A 6,637-nucleotide genomic window follows, 5' to 3' on the forward strand; every position below is an offset into this window, starting at 1 on the left:
GCATACGTGTCAAAAGTGTAACTGACCGGGTGAGCCTGCCCAGTAAAGCTGCTAAATTCCACTCAGCTGACGCGGCAATGTTATGACGCCGCACTGAGCCTCGCTTGGCCTGATGTGTAATTCACTATCACCAAGTCTTTTAACAATATGGCGACAAGACTACATCAAGACATCAAGTCGTGATGGTCTATAGATATTCTCTTTTCATCACATTGGACTTTGGTAGCAGTATTTGATGAGGGGAAATCCCAGAACAGGATTTGCGGCGAAACAAATAAAAGACCCAATACCGCACGCCGAACGCCGTTGAAGGCACCTGAAAGCATGTCTTTGAGCGTATCTTAAGGTCCGTGATCAGCGTCGTGGAACCTCCGTGAAGGCTGGGGCTCCAATACCATTTATTTGCCCATTGCATTTATATACCTACGGCCAACACCACTGCGGTCACCAGGAAATGGTTGAGGTTTTGTAACCACCACCCTGCACGTTGCCCGAGAACCCGCCGCCAGAGTATTGATCTGGAAGGGTTTTTGTTGTTTGTTGGGGTTTTAGGGCGCGTCGGCTGCAATGGCCATTTTACACCCATTAATCTGGAGCAGAGCGGCTTAATCTTAACCAAGGGGCTTAATCTGTGATTAAACCCCTTGGGACTTACTGCCTGCACTGTATGCATGCAATGCATGTCTGAATGCATTGTTTTCCATCCTGGCTGTCGCCCTGCTGCACATGAATCGCGAGCACTGCAACTTACTTCTTTAATTTCACAGAGGTGCTGGGTCCCACAAACATACAACATTTCCTGTGAGTTCCTGGCGAAATGAGGGGGATCTTCGTGGTGATTCACCTCCCACGGAGAGCTTCACATTCAAGGGCTTACCAAGCGAAGAAAATGAATGCTTCCTGTCGCCTGCTGTGTGTTTGAGCTTCACGCACCGTCTAACACCACTTCATATCCAATTTAAACTCAAATTACCTTGTTTCCTGGAATCGTATGTCCCCAACTACATTCAAGATACTAAGACCATGCCACTGTCATCGCCATTTCACTGCAGGCCACATTTTTAATTCCACCTCTTAAGGCTTCAAATGTGTGAGCAATAATGCATCACAAGGAAACAGTTAACGAACAGCAATAAAAAGCCCATCTAATCTGTTTATGTGATCAGGTCAACTTTCGTTGAGGAGTATCCCTACGCCCGGGGGGGGGGGGGGGGGGGGCGTTTAATCCAGTCCCGTTGAGATGATCTAAATCCCTTTGTTTCCTCCGCCATTGGCCGTAAGTCGTGTGGTCAGAAAACAAGCAGCGTATTCCAATCACGCGGGGATTCAGGACGCAGACGTCCGGATGTGTCTGATAACTCAGAGCTGTCCTCTGGGAGGACGAGAGACGAAATTGAAGAGAAAGTCGGAGTCGGCGCCATTATGCGATCGCGTCGAGGTCACCACCGGGTCGGGGCCCTCTGCCAACAGTCACCAACCACACAGCACCTACAAGAGCTGCACCAGGCACACGCCAGCGTGGCGCCGTGCCAAGCTGGACCAGGGACGCACGTGGGATTGGCCCGTCTCTGTCCGCACGGTCAGGGCACGCCGACCCACTCGGCACCAGACAAACGTGCGAGACTTGGAAATAGTGGAGCGCTGCTGTACTGAAGCGTGGCACGGATTAGGAGCTGGGAGTTCTCATTCTGACAATATTCGACTTCGATGCTCAGAGAAAATAACATGGTTTCCTTTTCAGCTGGGGAGGGCTCCAGGCCTCAGTCCCCCCTCCGACTTCGAACAGTGGGTCGAATCCTGGGAGAAACCCGTTTCCGTCCGTATGTTCAGGGTAGGTTTAGCCATTGTCCCCTTTTCCACCAGGCCCCTCCCCCACCATTATTTTGCAAAACCATCTTTGTGAACTGGTTAAACAACGCTATCATGTTTACTCATGGCTCATGAACATAGCTTCAGGCGTCGAGTCCTGTCAATATGTCCGACGCTTGTAGCATCTTTTAACCAGTACCTTCTGATAAACTGAAGTCCATTTATGGCCATACTGAGAACTCCAACTGATATAGAAAAAAGGAACTTAGGGCATTTTTCTGCCTTTATCAGACGTGACAGGGGACCAGACACAATTTCGCGCCTGCGGACTCCACTGGAACCACTCTTCGGCCGCACAAAACAACACCACAGATGGAGACCGAAGCGTGGAAAAGTGGCGGCTTTTCCCGTCACAGTGCCTTTCACCACCCAGCTCTGGCACGAGTCCTCTACGATCGTACAATATGTATTCCACCGCAGATGGCGGACGATACACCAAAGCGCCCTCAGCGACAGCCGCGGCACGTGGGATGGCCGGCGATACCAAACCATTACACGTCTCCAAACCAAACGATCTGGTGCTGGGGCACCAGATCGTGCGCCGCTCGTTGCAAGTCAGTCTCCTGACCGCCATGGCTATGGACGCCGACAGAACAAAGAAAACAAGACGGCTTCGACAACACGACGTCGCAAATGGTGACTGGCGTACCACACACACACTCAGAAACATGGCTTCGTATAAAAACAACGGCCTGATGGAGCCAGGGACGGGTGCGGACGCGCGCGGAGCTCGCACCACCGAGCGCGGACACGAGCGTTAGCTCGCACAACCGAGCGTGGACGTGAGTGTGAGCTCGCACCACCGAGCGCAGACGTGAGCTGAGCTCACACCACCGAGCGCGAACGTGAGCACGAGCTGGCACCACCGAGCGCGGACGTGAGCTGAGCTCGCACCACCGAGCGCGGACGTGAGCTGAGCTCGCACCACCGAGCGCGGACCACGGCCAGCTCTCCAGTCTCTCACACACAGACGGCGCGCCGTCCGCAGCGGGCCGCAACGCGCGCCCCAGGGCTAGAGCTCAGCCTTTCGCCCGGGCGGTGGGAGGGGGCACCCCGGCCGCGCCGCACCAAAACGGCCCCCCTCCTTCGCCGGCTGGGGGTGTCCGCCGGTGTCGCCGGGCTGGTCCGGTCCCGTGCGCGGCCGGCGGTCCTGTGCGGTCTGGAGCGGCGCTCAGAACGGCCGGTGCGCCGGCGGAAAGCCCGGACCCGGCGGCCGGAAGCCTGGCGGCGGTCCGCCCTGCGGCGGGAAGTACCTGAAACACGACCGGGTCATCAGCAACGACGCAAGACTCGTCTCCGGGCGGCACTGGCCCCAGCCGACTCCGGGATGGCTCCTGCGGCTCCTCCGAAGAGGCTTTCGCGCTGCTCCGGGGAGGCTCCGGTGCGGCTCCGGTGCGGCTTCCGCGGTGCTCCGAGGCGGCTGCTGACGGCGCCTTTGTGGCATGGCAAACGAGACATGATGATGATGATTGAGGTTTTAGGGCGCGCCGACTTCTAAGGTCATTTTGCGCCCAGGCGAACAAGACAGGGCCATCAATGAGGACGGATGGGCCCGCTGTGGCGTCCCGTTCGGGGCGGACGTGAGGAGACAGCCGAGGGGCAGCCGCGGGTGTTTGCGGCGCGGCACAGGCTACTCACACTGCCGCACAAGAGCCACAGAGCACTGGCGGCAGACCGGGGCAGCCGCTCAGCCGTTAGACGTTGCCAGCATTGCCAGTGTGTGACCTACAGTACAAGTGCTGTCGGTCTGCTGTCTACAGGTGCTGTCTGGTGGCTTTTCGTACACGCGATGTCCGTCCGTCACCTATCTGAACAGCACAGGGGTCAGCCTGTGACGGCCCACTGTACCAAAACGCCAGTCTCTGGTTTCCTGCAAGTAGGCGGAACTCAACAGACTAAAATTCGTCCTCTGTGTATACGGCGTACGCACCGACAGATGCGCGCCTCCCGATACACGAAAAACCTCGTGGCGGGAAGTTTTATGCGGAACAGCACGGGCAAACCGGAACCCGGGTCTTCGCAGCGCGGTCCCACATCACCTGTCGCAACGTGCGCCGCCGGAGAAACGGCGCATCCAGTCCGCTCAATCCGAACGCCTCCATCCAGCGGCGGCCCGGCCTGCCGCCACGACCAGCGCGTCGCTCGCTGCGCCATCTCGGTCCGTTTTTCCGTGCGCACCGTCGGCCGGCGGCTAATGTAAGCACGCGCCGTGCCGGCCGGCCGGCACCGGCGCTCCTCAATTCGGTCCGATCGGTCCCCGAGGGCCGGCCGTCTGTCGGTCCCGCGGACGACAGACGGCGCCGCCGCCGCCGCCACCGGCCCGAATAGAAATGACCGGTAACGAGGCCGGCTGCGCGCGCGGCGCCGGCAGCGGGTGCAGAGGGCACGTCTGCCGACCGGCTGCCTCCCAGCTGCCGGTGCGAGCCGGGCTGGCGACGGCGCCGTGCCGCCGGGGACTGGCCGGCCGCTCGCTGGCCGGATACTCTCCACGTGGCCCGAGATTTCCGTGCTCCTCGCCGCCCCACATCCAGCTCGCCGGCGGGCTGCGCTAACACATGGGCGGCGCCCATCACGGCTGGCGGTGCGGGGGTGTGGGAGGGGGCGGGGGCGGACGATAATATCCGAGAGTGATTGGCGCCCATTTGCCAGCCAATTTGGCGCCGTTCTGACGAATGGTATTCGACCCGCCTCCTAGCAGCCGACAAAGACGAGCAATGCCAGCGACCCTTCCCCTCCCCAGCGATCCACCCGAATCATAGAAATGCAATACCAAAAGTGCCTTCCGTCGGCTGACACATATAAAACATGTTCTTATTCCTTCTTCCTCTGCATACACCTGGCTCTACATCAGAGGGACGCACCGCCGCACCCCCCACCGACACAGGGGCAGGGAGTGCCATTCCTGCTTTTATCTGCTCACCACGGCGCGTAGCGTCGGGTAATCGCCGCGATGGATGGCGAATCGGACTCCGCACTCCGGTATCCGCGTTCGAACCGGGCGCAATGCATACATGCATATCTCACTGGCCCAATCACGGCCGGCGCGAGACCCTGCAACACTAATGTCCGAGGCAGGAGATGCGTCGATGCATAACAACGATTACTGTCGCAGCCTAATGCTGGCCCCACTCCCCATCCGTCAGCAGCGCAGCCGCGTAATACGAACGGCCCGCGGTCGCGGCGTCGCACCCCTCCCCACTGCGGACTGACGCGGCACGTGATTTGTGGTTATTAATCGTGCGTTCATGGGCGCGCTAGCGTCGGCACGGCGCCGCGGTGGGCTGTTGCGTTGATTGGCGGCTTCGGAGCCACTCCGGCTGCGGCTCGGCTCCGAGGATCCGGCAGCGCCGCCGACGGCACTCGCCGCCGATAACATTAGTCGGGATCATTAGATAGGATCGGATCAGGCGCGAGCCAACGGCGAATGGCTGCGCGTGCTGACGGATGTGCCTCGCTGCCCCGGCGCGCCGCACGCCCGTCCCCGCCCCCGGACACGGAGCAACACGAGCGGACCCGCCCAGCGCACGCACCGGCCCTCTTGTCGGGGCTCACGCGGAAAGGTGCGCTGAGAACGTGTCTCATTCTTTCGATCACTGGCACGTGTCGCAATCCAAACGCTCATTTACGAACTGCAACAACCGTCCACAAAACGGCCCAACGCTCTTCACCGTGAATTACCCGCGGACGAACCAAAATCGACCTGCAAGAGCACAATGCCGAGCCGGGGACAGCCTTAAATGAGTAACGCGTCGCGACGACTTGCGCCATTTAGACCAGAGCGCCGGCACGACGGCGCTGTCCGGCGCCCGAACAGCTGCGATTGTCCACGCTGACAGGCGCTCACCAGCCGGTGCGAGCGGGAGGGCGCGTAGTCCGATGCGTGCCGCCAGAGGCCGGGCGGCCGCCTTGTCCGGGGTGGGGACACGACAGGACGGTAACTAATCACCTCACGTATGTATTGCGACGAAAGGAACGGGACGGCGCGCGGTGGTCCAATCCGGCCAGCATCGCGGATGCGGCGGCCGCGGCGATGACGCGCAGGCGAGGACGGGTGTGGGGAGCCGGGCGCATGCCCGCCGGAGACGCCGCATAACGAGCTGAGGACGGGGCAGGCAGCGACGCCGCTGGTGCTTAGGTACTCACACTCAACACCGCCCGGACAAGCACGGGTCGGCCGGGAGCGCGCCCGCGTGAGCAGCAGTCACAAAACCCGCGCGCGTGCATGGGCAGGGGGTCACACGCGCATGCGAGCATGTGTCGCGTTCGCACGATGGGAGGCGTTCACACGGCATGCCCTGTCACACACAAACACGCCGAATGCTACCATGCGCAGAAGCCGCCCGAAAGCACAAGGAAAGGCATGGTAAGACACGCACAACAAGCGGGGACAGCAACCTCGAACCAGCATCTCGCAATGGAAGCTCAACAAACTTGAAAAGAACATGCAACGCTCTCTATCACCAGCTGAATCGCCGTGCGTCGTTCCAAGGAAACCCTGGATCGCATGCATATGCTACAAATCCACACCAAACTTCGGGTCAGGATCTAAACTCGCGACGGACCACACTAGACCGGGTAAAAGGTCAGGGTTGTTACGCGCTGTACACCGCAAACCAAGCTGCTGTGAGGGCGACCTGCCCTGGTCAGTGTCCATAGCCACAGCCTGAAGAGGACGGGAGGCATTCTCCGATGTTTTCTCCGAGCCAGTCCGCCACCTTGGCCATGCTTCTCGGCAGCCGGCCACGGGCCCGGCGATGCCAGTGGCCAC

The sequence above is a fragment of the Pollicipes pollicipes genome, unplaced genomic scaffold (assembly GCF_011947565.3).
Source record: "Pollicipes pollicipes isolate AB1234 unplaced genomic scaffold, Ppol_2.1 Scaffold_4002;HRSCAF=4701_pilon_pilon_pilon, whole genome shotgun sequence".
Classification (NCBI taxonomy): domain Eukaryota; kingdom Metazoa; phylum Arthropoda; class Thecostraca; order Pollicipedomorpha; family Pollicipedidae; genus Pollicipes; species Pollicipes pollicipes.